The sequence below is a fragment of the Cavia porcellus genome, unplaced genomic scaffold, assembly GCF_034190915.1.
Source record: "Cavia porcellus strain 051 isolate PalLab524CR breed Dunkin Hartley unplaced genomic scaffold, mCavPor4.1 scaffold_31, whole genome shotgun sequence".
Classification (NCBI taxonomy): domain Eukaryota; kingdom Metazoa; phylum Chordata; class Mammalia; order Rodentia; family Caviidae; genus Cavia; species Cavia porcellus.
Window position 1 is genome coordinate 43,135,237 of NW_026947514.1, and position 14,180 is coordinate 43,149,416.

The window sequence follows — 14,180 nt, forward strand, 5'->3', positions numbered from 1 at the left end:
CCGTTTGGTAGGTGACCTGTTTAATGTTTTCCCTGCGTCTGGGAACTCCTTAGTGTAATTAGCGACCTTTGAACTCCACAACTAATCCTGAGCTATTTTGTATTCCTTACTCATCTTTAAGGCTGGACCTTTCTTTTCTTCAGAGTCCGCTGCCACAATTAAAGAAGAAACAGCTGCATTTCAAAGGGATTCCGATTCCAGAAGCTTAATCGTGATTGACATGTTCTTATTCTAAGCTATAAGACACTCTAAGAGTCCTTTCTTGGGTTAAAACTTCAATCATTTTCTAAAAAATTATCTCACTATGGATTTTATTCATTTTCTTTGATAAGTATTCTTTGCATTTTTAAACTTGAAAGATGCTTTGCGTTTGCACTGAATATGAACAACTACTTCCAGTGAAAGACTTGGATAGTGTCAGACCTGCTCTAGATGCAAAATTACTAAATTCCCTTTGGTGCCAAAATATGACTCTGAAAAATGTCTATCATAAGGGTAATAATTCTTCTCTAAATCCAAAGGGTAGAGAGAAAAAGTTAAATTTCTAAGAATGAGCTCCAGAAAAGATTGTTCATAACTTTTAAAGCCAGCAATATAGTAGGTACTACCTTATCATGATATTTTAGATTTGAGAAATTACCTCAGTCTCAGATTTGAAATGTAAATAGATTTGCCAGGAATTCTTACAAAACTTTCTAAAATTTTTTTTCTGTTAAACAGTCCCATACTTTTTTACTCTAACTCAAACTTTTTAGTTAAAATCATTACAGTTTTATACAGTGTTTGTCTTCAGATCTTTTCCAGATATTTTTTTACATAAAACACATGCTAATATATTTCTTGTAGCTTTTCTTACAGTATTTAAACATAGACAGTCATTGATTCTTACACTGCTCCCTGTAGGAAGTCTAGGTGGAATTGTCCTCAAAACCTCTGCAGAGGCTGCTGCCATGGCAGAGTAGTTGTTCATAAAACAAAGGTCAAAAAAGGCATGTTAATAAACAGTCCTCAGGTTTAAGGGACTTGTTTAGGATTACATCTTAAATTCCAACAAATCAGATTTAGGAGTTACTGAAAGTGAAATTGATCCATCCCTCATCCAAACTTTGCAACTTTCCTGTTCTGACATCATTTAGATAGTTAGCTGTATTATCAGATTAGAAACCATTGTGCCAGACCGCTGAAAGGAAAAGGAGGCAAAAAGCTAAACATGGATGAGTTCGGAACCTTCTAACCTGGCTGAAGTATGTTGGTCCCTGTTATGCAAAGACCTTCAATCCTCTGCTAAGTTCAGTGGAAATAATTTTCTTGAATGACAGGCTTATTCAGCAAGGATTCAGTTGGTGATTAATCCTCCTTTGATCTAGGGTATTTCACTTAACTACCAGTTACCTCATTCTGACAAAGTGCAACTGAGATTAGGGAGATCACTAGAACACTACCAGGGTGTGCATTTATTCTCTATAACCTTTTAAAGCAAGGGCCAAGAATGCAATTTATTTTCAGTATTTGAAAATGTAAAGTCCTGTCTGCTAAGTTAGAAAGTCAATTGAATACCAAATGAAGTTTATTTCTTAAGTAGTAGAACAAACATTTCTTTTTGCTCTGCCTAACAATGATATAAGGAAACAGGCTTTGAAAAAAGAAGAAACAAAGACTACATTCCTAGTATAGCCTCACATTTTGTTTCAGTGCTAGAGTGTATGCTTGTTGGCCCTCTAGTAACCCAAACATCAAAGGCGTGGCTACAGTATAGGTTGAGAAAATGCTTCTGTTTTATTAAACTGCATAGTTGCTTCTTACTCCCATCACCATCATTAGTAAATGTCAGGCTGTGAGGTAAAGAAATCTAATTGGGGAAAACATTTTTTAATACACAATTATTTATGACAAGACTTCTGATTTCAAAGCTTTGCTTATTAACTTTTCCTTTCTTGAGGAAACAGAGTTGGTATATTTCCATTATAATAATTGTATTCCTATTTAGAATGAAAAATTTTTCCATAAAATACATTACCAAAATACTTCAAAGAAATTATTTTAAGTATTTTCCCCTTTTCCTTATCTGGATACCTCTTCTATAAATTTAAACTTTGAAGTATTCTATGGAAAAGTGAGAAAAAAATTAGGATTTAGCTAAGCAGCATTAGCCCCTGCTTGGCAAGTGCAAGGTTGTAAATTCAATCCCTGAATCAGATGTCCCAAGTTTGGGGATTTATTACTCAAATATAATTCAAGACCCTTAAAATATATAGACAGATAACTAATTATAACAAAATTTGTTGTAAAGTTTAAATTTAACCAAGACCTAGTAACATATACTTCTAATCCTAAGCACTGTATAAAATGAGGCAGGATCGCTTGAGTCCAGAGTTCCAAACCAATCTGGGCAAGATAATGAGACACCATCTCAAAAATAAATAAATTTTTATTTGTGATAAGTTTTATAGACAGCACATTTTGGTAAAATGCTTTGTGACTGCTTTATTGTCCTAGTAATAATATGCAAGATCTTTTACTTTTTTGGCTCAAATCCTTGTGTGATCTGATTTATAAATTGAAATAGTGACTCCAGGAAGCGTGGGTCTAAGTTTATTTCAAGTCAACCTCTAGTTTCAATTTAATAATCCACTTCTAAGTGTCTTTTAATAGTAAATTACTTAGCCATAGCAAATTGAGGATCAAAAAATACACAGGAAAGTAGGAGAGGGCATGATTAAATGGATGAGTTGCTAAGAAACTGATGTTTCAATAATTACTCATACAGTAAGGAGTTAATAAAATGCTACAGTACATCTTGATATATGCCATCATAGAGTATATGCACAGCATACATGTATGAGTATATGATACAATGCTAGTGTGTCATTTCCTGTCAAACATTTCAGTTTCAAGCTAGAGGAGTAATATTTACAGTCAAATACCTTCCCTCCAAATACTAATGTTAATCATAATGAAGAGACTCATTCAAGTGAAAACTGCCCAGAGTCTCAATGAGACTAGTCAAAATGGCTAAAATTCTTGAAGAGCCAAAGTCTTTTAGCTTCCAATTTTCATTGCCAAATAGAACACTATTTTACCTACACATCCTAGTAAAATTCAGTGGCATCACTCAAACCTGTTTCCTTGTAAACCTGTTGTCCTAGGTCCAAGTTGATTTCTCTAAGGACCTGATTATGAATTTACAGACTGCAGAATGCCAAGCAGTGGAAACCATCTGCTATTGTTTTTCCAGAAGAAAATCAAAATCTGTGGATTTAGAATGCACTGAAGATTGGAAATATGATTCCTTAATGTCTTTAGTATCAGGGATTAAATATAGGGATCTCACTTGTGATACACACGTGCTCTAGTACTGGCATTCCCTAGCCTAAATGACCTCTTCTGAATGAAATTTAGGGTGATTATTTAGTAGACATTAATGATGATGATGAAAAATTAGACTTTCTACCTTTTTCAAGGACTTTAGTGCCCTCTACAGGTTATAAAGAGATAATGACTTTAAACGCTGTTACATATTTCCTTTAAAAGTAGAGCTTGCTTTTAATCGCAGTGTAAACCAGTTTATTTACATTGTTAACTTAATTTGCCAGTTTCTTTTTTCTGCTGGTTTTTAATTAATTGTGTTTAATGTGAAGAATGTAAGATCAGTGAATCTTTTAGATCACTTAGCTGGAGCCCTTTAAATATTGGGTCTGTAGAAACACAGATTCACAAAAAGATTGGAAAAACATTTAGTTATTTTGACTTCCACTGCATATTTTGAGACTAGATTGGGAAAACATTTACCTATCTCAAAGTTTGTTGAAGGTTTTAAGACTAGCTTGATTGTATCCTGTTACATTTTTGGAACAGTAAACATTGGAAATATGTCTTGTTGGTTTTTTTTTCCAACATATGTAATATTACATGAGGTGAAATATTTTAAAATCACATGAGGCTTCTGTTACTGATCTTTTGAGTGATGTAATTTTTAAAGGACTGAACATCTGTTTAGTATTATTGCATACATCAACTGTTAGAGTATTTCTAATTAGCAAAAGGCCACCTATTAGTCACCAATGGAAACAGACAGGATTTTGGTGCAGCCCTACTTTCTCAACAGGTGTAGCAGATTTGTTCCTAATGGATAAATGAGTTCATTTGTTTATGAAACTGTAGACCTGGAGTGGTTAGTGGCACTTCTGATTCAATTAACGTATTTGATGAAGCACCAGGAAAACTAAATATAAGAAGAATACAAGGAATGACAGGATCAGATTCATAGAAATAGATCTTTGTGCAAGCAGTGTAATGATTCTGATCATCAGCCTTGAAAAGTAAATTAGAACAAGCAAATTACTGGTGAGAAATTCTTTCAGCACTCCGCTGTTGCTACTCAGCTAGTCATGGCTCAGCCAGAAGCCAGAGAAAAATGCACTCAGATTTGCACTTACAAAGGGAACATTATTAAAGTGAATGTTTACATTGTTTTTATTGAAGTGTTCAAAGAATATTTGTTGCATCTTCAAGGAACTTGCTGCTCTCCAAATGATTACAGTGCATGAGTGATAATAAAAATGAGTCATCTGTACATTTTAAGGAAATAAACAATGTTTAACACTTAGTTTTCTGAACTATTTTAAAAATACTTGCTTGAGACTGTATACTGCATTCTCTTAAAGTTTTTTCCTTTAGGACATATGCCAATTAAAGAAAAACTCATTCAGCTGAATGTACCTTCCAATTAATTCTAAATCCTTTGTGTAGCTTTCCTCCCAGAAACTATAATGCATAAGAAATAATCTTGCTTCCTAAATATGCCAGAAATAACAAAAAATGAAAACAACTGTGAAATTACTGACATGAGTTGCCAATTGTGTATATAATATATGCATTGGAAAGATATCTCCTGACAAGTGTGCTAACTTTTAAGAGGTACAATGATTTTGAACTACCTCATAAAGATGAAACTGAGACTGCAAAAGACAGTTACTGAGTATCAGGCATGCCAGATATTCATCAATCCTTTATGGTTAGCTAATTTTTGAAGAATTCTCTAATTCACCAACAAAACAATTTGTCAGTTTCTTGTTTTATTTTAGCCTAAAAATCTTATCTGTCACAATTAAAAGATTAGCCCATTCTATAAGCACTTGAGAGCATCTTTGTTTTACCATTTATGTAACATTAATTTAGAAAAGACAGTACAGTAATACTTCAGTTCATGTACATATCTGTTTGCAAACAACTCAAGTCTCAGGCGCTTGACAAATTTTGCTTCCAGTCACAAACTCCATATCGGGTGACAGCTGAGGCCATCATCCCCAAAGCAGTAAAACAAGTTTGTGAACTGAGGTGCCACTATATATTTTTTACTTTGAAGTTCAGATTCAGTAAAAAAAAAATCTTTCCATAATTTGAGAAAAGTATGAATCTTTAAAAAGCAGCTGCCCATTCTCTAACTGCATTTGCTAATACAATAACCTGAAGTGGTGACATTTATGTTGGTAATATTTAGACTTCATTAACTAATGTAAAAGAGCTGTGCATATGTGTGTTAAATTCCTTAAAGCATATGCCCATATCACTGAGCTGTACTCCCAACCCCAAAAACTTCTTAATGTGATTATCACTAGCCTCTTGCCCATTTCCTCTTATACATATTAAAATAACATTTGCCTTTCATTATGCTTAATAGTGAATGCCTAGATACCAACATAAAATCTCCTGAGTGATCTAGTTGAAATAGAGACCTTAATCAATACAAACTCATACGTTAAGCATTTCTTATATTCCTGTTATATATCATTATAGAACTAGACACAAAGACAAAAAACAGTCTTAGAATTTTAACCATAACATTTTCACTTCTGAAGTGTGTTAACATTATAATATAGAAGGCAGCATTGTTAATACAAGAACTCCCCAGAGCTGATGGTTGAGGTTTGCTACAGGCAGGAAAGGGAGCCAACGTTCATCTCCAAGTGTGTCTACAGGAAACAGTCCAGAAACCTGACTGATTGAACAGAGGAATAGACAAGAGACTAGAATAAGCATACCAGTGCAGAATACGTTCTCCCTTCAACTGGTCGGCTTTTGGATATACTAGTGGTATAGGACACCTTGTGTTCTAAGGAAAAAGCTCACTATATCTAATGTAGTGGCACAAATACAAAAACACTCTTGCCCTGCCCTTTAGCTTACTAATTTTAAATATGTTCACATGTTCTAGCACAGCATTCACCTGTGTATGTTTTATGTTTTGTGCTACTGACAGGCTTAAATGCAGGGCCTTTGCACTGAGCTACATGCCCTGCTCTTCTTTATGTTTTATTTTAATACAGGGTCTCAGTCACTGCTTTACCCAAGCTGGCCTCAAACTTACTATCCTCCTTCCTCAGCTTTCCAGAGTGCTAGAATTATAGGCATGCCTTACTACACCAACTGCCTCTGCATTTTCAATGAAGAAAATACAGTGTACAGACAGGATTATCAGGAAATACCATGAAATCGGTTGATACACTAATATATCAATTGATAAGCTAAATTTTTCTTTAGGGCACAAACTTGTAAGAAAACAAGGAAAATGCACTCTCGGAACACAAACCTCACTGATTGTATTAGTATGCAAACTTTCCTGTCTCCTACCTAGTATTCTAAATTCGTTGACAGTAACATTCATCTTCACACCTTTGCACTCCTAGTGCCACGAGAAACACAAAATAAGCTTAATATAATGAAGTAGCAAAACGGTAAGTGCATAATAAAGCAGATTACTCTCCTCATAACAAATCAGTGACAGGAAAATGGTTTTGAATTTTGCATGTGTGTGTATAAAAAGTCCCTTGTACAAACTGGCTTGATCTACATTCTGCACAGGTGAATTCTGCCCTCTGGTTGTCATCTAGCACGACTCATAATTCATTGCATTTATGACACTGCTCTTCAGAAAAATAGTGCAGAGCCTTGGCTTACCTTGTTCAGCTGTAAGAGCTAAAGCTGACCATCCCAGGACACAGGTCTTCAAGGTATGCTTCAGGGAACCTTAGAGCTTATGGTGTTAGAAATGCCCTTTGGAGCCCGCTGGACCACTGCTGTTGGGCTTCCCACTATTTACCAATCAGTCCTCATTTGGTATAATTTATATGACCTCATAAAGTACAACTCCCTTATCCTACAAAACTCCAGCTTTCACTGATCACTATGTACTGATAAAATGGACTTGCCAGTATCCAAGATGTTCAAGAGATTATTGTTTTCCAGGGCCTGAGATCAAACCCAGAGTTTCACACATGCTAGGCAAGTGCCCTACCATTGAGCTGTATCCTCAGCCCCCAAATTATTATTTTGAACATTTCCATTAACCATAGAGGCAGGGTAGTAAGGAGAAAATAATAGTCTTTGAAGTCACACAGGCCTGTTTTCAAATCCCAACTGTGCTATTTACAAGCTGGGTGGTCCTGGAAAAGTATTTAACCTCTTTGGTCTTTGGTTTCCTCCCAGTTTCTTGGGTTACTGTGAGCACTGAATGATACAAAGTTGTAAGTGCATAGGTATTCAGTGTGCATTCTTTTCTGTACCAAAGATTTATCGTGGCCCTTTACATGGAACAGTCTATGTCTTCAGATTATCAAAATTATATTGTCCGTTTGCCTTCAGTTTTGAATGTTCAGCTCTATACTGTATTGTTTCAGTGAGTCCTTGGAGTTAATATGACTGTGGAGTGGGTGGGTACAACTGTTTTGTAAAGTTTGCTAAGGTTTAACAATACATCATTATCCTTGAGAAGACATTCATTCAAAATATGCATATAAGAAAATACTTGTGTTCTGCCAAAAGTAGGATTATGTGAAAATACAATTCATCCACAGGAACACTGAACAAACTTGTTAATAAGCCAGAGCTCAGTTATATTCTGGATATCTTTACACTGTTAAAGATAAGGTCATTCATAACAAATCATTATCATGAAAGTCATTTCTTCATAAGATGGATCACTGGTTAAACCTGAGTTGAGTGTCTTGTAAAGGAATGAATACATTTGGAATATTCCAGCACAAATTATTATGTCATATACTGTACGAGGCCCTAGGTAAAAAATACAAAGATTAGGCAAATGCTTCCTTTTCAGAAATTTACAATCTGAAAGATACAAACATGCTTTTAAAGTGCCAACTGTTACCTTTAGGATTTTGTTTGTTTATAAAAATGTTATAATATTTAATAATTTTTTAAATGTCAGTTTTCCTAATTTACTGACTTCATGAAATATTGAGATGTCAAGTTTAGCTTCTGAAAATCTGAAATTTTAGAACAAATTCACTTATATCTTAGTATTACTAAAAACTGGGAAATTGCTGATTAAAAAAGGTACATTTTGGTGTTCTTTTCCACCAGCACTTTTGCCTAGATCAGCACTCTTGAGTAAAGGTGCTCTAAGCTGCAGCCACAGATTTTCTGATGGCAGTGGAAATACTCTTTCATCTTCTGTCAAGCTGCATCTCCCCCACAATTCCGAATTCCTGTGATATCTGCACATGGAAAGTAAATGACAAGATACTGTGTCTTGGGTAATTCCTTCAGGAACTGCTGAAGGCCACTTGCATGCAGGGAGCTTCTGGAGTCTTTCCAACTCCCAGCCCCGCCCCACAACCCCAGGATGCTTGGTGCCGGAGAGCTTCCTGGGAGCAGCGTGTGCTCACAGCTTTTGATAATTATTTTGCTATATCTTCTTTCTCTGTCTGGCAGATACACTTTTATATTTTAATGGTAATATAAAAATTCCTGTGGATTTTGAGTTAAAAATGAATCCATATGATTCAGGTCATATATAGCTAACAGAGTTTGAAACTCCAGTACACAAAAGTAATCATAGTCCTTCATGAAAACCAAAGATTACTCTTCACATACTTTTTCAGTAAACTCTTGAAAGGGTTAGTAAGCAGTGTCCTCAGTGGGAAATATGTTCTGGTTCTAAGTTAGCCAGACCGCACACAGTTTGAATGTCCTCTCTCTTTAAGAAGACTTTGCCCTTGGGGCTCACATTTATTTAAAAGGGGGGGGGGTACAAATTAGATCCCACATATAAAGTGAATGCTACATAGATAATGCTATTTCTTTGCCTTTGACTCTAATATTACCAGCTATTTCTGCTTTTTAAATGATTTAAATTGGAAGTAGGTCATAATGTTTTACATTCCTCTTCTTTGTGATGTTCTAGTGAAACAGGAAAGCTATTCCTTCATTTCTGTACCGTGTAATGGGGGCATTAAGTCCCCGTATTTAGTTCAGCACATAGGAATTAAAAGTTTATTGGCCATGGTAAGGGCAGGTTGAGGTTTTCATGTAGGTGAGCAACACACACACACAAAACGAACTCAACCACATACATGTCTTTGAATCAGATCATTTTCTTCTGTTTTATACCTAGGAAGTTAACAGTGGGAATTATGACTTTTATTAAAGATTTGCAAAGCCTTTTAATATACGTTTGGTTATTAGCTTAGTATTGTCTTCATTGTCTCCTTATTCTCCTTTTGCTTCAATCTACTTTTTATCCTGCTATATCTTACTGAACTATCCCCATCCTGTTTTCCTGGTGCTTATTAGTGTACTTTACTGTATCATTTGTTGTTAGCTTTCTGGAATCATTTTTAGAATAAAGCTGAGAATAATTATTTTACAAAATAATTATTGCTAAATAATAAATTGTAAATGATCCATTGCTAAGTAATATTCTAGACCAAATTTAACAGAAAATGGAACAATTGTAATATCCTGAACTGGACTGTCACACAGTTCCCCGGTGACTCCTAGTTTTAAACATTTCGTTCTTGCCCAATTACAGGAACCTGACTTATTCCACCAATCACTGCTCTGCATGACTATTAAAACTCTACCAGTTCATGTTTTCAAATACATGTTATTCTTTCAAAGCAGTCTTCTCTAGAGATGATTCCAGTGAAGCTATCCACTAGAAAAGTGTTTAGGGGATTCATTCTCTCTCTCTCTCTCTCTCTCTCTCTCTCTCTCTTCTTCCCTCTGTCTCTTGGATTGGATCTCACTTTGTAGTTCAGGCTGGTGATCACAGCAATCCTCCTGCCTCAGCTTCCTGAGTGCTAAAGTTATAGGCATATGCCATCATAGCCAGTTTAGGGGACTTTTCTTTGCTAAGGCCTTGAAAGCTACTTTTGAAGCTTCAGAACCAAACTGAACTTTAAATTTCCTCTTAAAAAAAAACAAACTAGCATAATCAGCCACCTTATATTCATGAGACAAATATTTGGGGGCAGGCCCTGGGTACAATACCCAGGAAAAATAGACTTTTGGTTTTGCTTTTAGGGTATTATTATTATTATTATTACTCTGAGAGGGGGCCTATGTTCCAGATTGGCCTTGAACTTGTGATCTGCCTGCCTCAACCTCCCAGAGTTCTGGTGTTACAGGCATGTACTACCATGCTCAATTCTGATGTCTGCTTTTAAATAAATCTCAACACTAGGCATACCTCATATAGCATATCCCTGCATGTTTATAGGAAACTGCAATATTTTCAGTATCAGGATTTATTTGGATTTTGTGCAGAGCACACAAAAATAAAAGTAATTTTGGGGTCTTTTATAATCATACCTATATTGACAGGAAAACCACAGCAGTTGTACTGAGTGTATAACCTAGGACCGAAAGTATTTAAAATGGAAATAAAACAGTGCTTGTAGATGTGTGTTCATACTCACATTTGAATACTCTATCAAGAAAAATTTAAAGACTTCTATAAAAAATTGTTTTACAATCATTTTTGTAACAATCTTGTGATTATTTGTGTTTAATATTAATTATTTCCTGACATTTTTACTTATTTTTAGCTGTTCAGTCACAAATGCAGTAAGGCTGACATAATTATCCCCCTTTTAATTCACAAAGGACATATTTACCTATTTATTACAATGCTTTTCCTGCTAGCATGTTGTTTCTGTGACAAGAATACTTTGAATACACAGTAGGTAAAACAATATCATATATTGCACAGCAACTCAAATAACTGAATGATAATTTAACCAGTAAGATAAAATAATTATAATAAGAATTTTTATCTTTGAATGGAACTCAGTTGGTCTTATGTAATTCAGTAACTTAGCAATCACTAGAAAAATCAATAGTCAAGGCACAAAGCACATTTGCAAAGCTATTGCTAGTTAAGAGAGATCCTAGTAGGGCTCAGTGTACTAGGGTAAGTTAGTGGGATATCTCGAGTATCTGATGCGTTCACCTCCACATAAAATGGTCATCAGTAATCCTCAGGAACAGGAACAATGGCCAGAGAAGGAATACAGTGAGAACTGCCTTATTGCACTTATATGTGTGTGTGCACAAAAATCATGCTAATACAAAAACTTTTAAAAGTTATTACAAAATAAAGAATAATGTCAATATTTTAAAATTACACAAATGTTTCTTAAAAGGGGAGTTTCTACCTAAATTTTTATCTTTTGCAATAATGCATAATGTTACAATAATTATGATAAAAACATTACAATAACTGATCAGTGAGTTGTAATAAAATCGAAGTATCTTGTAAAAGGTAGACTCACTTTAGACAATTAAATTATACCACTAAGTTATATTTAAAGTTGAAAAGATGGCCAACAAAAAGAACTATTGTTCATATTTGGCATTTCATGTTTTAAATAAAATCTGCACTTCTTAAAACACTGCACTAGCTGCTTCCTGTCTTACACCTGTGACAAGGTTTCATAGAATGACCTAATTGGAGACACCTGAGTTTTGTTTCTTCACCTTTGAAAGCACTGTGCTATGTTGTTATTTTCAAATACACCATTAAAAAACAGAATTTTGTAATACAACAAAATGGGAAATACAAACCGCCTTCAAACCGAGCATCAGCGCTTCTCAAGGTCAGTTGCTCCACCAGGAGTGAGGGCGGCAAGAGCTGTCTGCAGAGGATTAACTGGACTACTGGGAGTTCTCCAAATTGATTTAATAGTTTAATAAAGGATAAGTTATCAAAGTGTGTGAACTGAAACTTTCATATGTTTTATTTCAACCTAACAATAACCACAGCAATTCTTTAGAATTAGGCAAACAAGACATAGTTTGGGGAAGGATTATTTTTATCACTGGCAGGGTTTAGAATTATTGACACATGACAATAATAAAACAGCTACTTTTTGGCCGGTCTTATTTTTTGTGTTTAACACTCTGCCCTTGACATGTTACTGAAGACCCTCATTTGATCTCCGCTCATGAGACATGCTTTTACTGTGTTGTTTTGTGCCAGGGACATCCAATTGCAGAGAATGCATGGACCCGTGCCACATGAACCTAAGCTTTTGTGCTCACCCTATTCCCTTAGAAGAGCCAAAGGTGCTAATCGTGAATTAACAACTATTACATAAGTGCATGAGCTTTCTGCTTCTCAGTGCCTTATATAACATGACTAGTTTTGCATCGTACTCCTCCATCAACACTATCAAGGACTGTTACTCTTTTGCTGTGGCTGAAGCTCAGAGTTGGATACTCAGCATTTTGGCACCTTCTTGGGGCCACTTGTAGTAGCTACTCTGCTCCTATTGGTGCAAGACTCTCAGTATTGCTCTGCTCCTAGATTTCCGGGATCCCTTCACAGTCTCTGGGTCCTCATTAAAGTATTAGGAACTTTTATGTTCAAGCATTCAGAGGATTTGCTTTTCAAATAGGGCTACAGGGAGTGAAGCTCAGCACAAAGGCCAGCGGTGCATTTCTGACATTGAGTGCTCTATACTTGGGGTTATAGGGTCTCTGTACTACCTTGCAAAACACATCCACAACTCCTTGATCATCCTACTCATGTGGTCCAGCTGATAACATAGCCAAATCATTGCACATGGTTACAAATGGGGACTCAGGGCTTACGAGCTTATGGGAGCTTCTATCTTGATATGGACAGGCCATGAAAGCTTTTTATAAAATCATAAGGCTTTTCTACTTTAAAATGAAAATAAAACTCCTAGATTCAGAAGGTGCAGCTAGCCATACACCCCTAAGTGGCATTATCTACTGTCACTTTCCACGTCTAAAAACTACAAGTGTCAAAAACACTAGACAACCTCTTGCTTTAATCAGATCTCTTTTATTGTCAGTATATCAAATTTATTTTTTTTTTAATTTTTATTTAAGGAGAAAAGAAAAGAAAGAAAAAAAAACAGTGAAGGGGTACAAGTTATACAGATTTACAGAATAAAAAAATGCGCAGTAGGAAATCACTAGTTAATGGATTACACATTGCCATCTTAGAAATAATTAAGTCACAAAATTAAAGCATTGTAGAGTGGACATTCCAACAATGATACTGCAAACAGTTCTGTTCAATGATCCAATAAAACTCTGTGCTATCATTTTCTATCTTATACATTTAAGTATACATGCAGTTATATAGTTTAGAGCACTTTCTTTTCCTCTCTTTTGTACAGTGACTATTACACATTCTGGGTTTCATTGCTCCCACGGTTCTTGTTGCTTTTTTGGAAGAGAGTAAAACCAAATGTGACATAACAGAACAGAATCGGTCAAGTCAAAAGGGTGGACATAATAGATAATATAAAAACATAATACAAGATGATCAACAATGGTTACCATAATGCCTCCTGCTATTTCTAATAGAATTGCCTATATCATTAGTTGTAATACAATTGAACAAAACCGTAAAGAATAAAACCGACAAAACCAAAACATTGGAGATATTGTAGGTCTTCAAAAGTAGATAAAAGTCAACGAGAATGGGCGTTATAATGAATCTCATTATCTTCTCAGCTGATACCTAAACTTTCGAACCTGATACTATCCAGCAAAACAGAATAGAGGAACCTCAGTCAAAAGCAAGATGGTGAGAGTAATACAGGGCTTCAAATCGAGATAATAGAAAGTCAAAGTGGGTTACTATATTATATCCTGCTATATTTTTCCCTTTAATTAAGTGGATAAAAATAAAAAAGTAAATAATGGAGTGGAGATTGAGAAAAAGGAGGGCATAACAGCGAAACAGGGCAGATCAAAACATAACCATTTAAGCAGAATAGTGTTTCACCACCAGCTAATCCTGACCCCAAAAATAGTTACCATATTGACTCCCTCCCTGAAGTCCTTGAGTACAACTTCATATACTGTATCATTAAGTATATCAAAACAATGTGAATCCATTT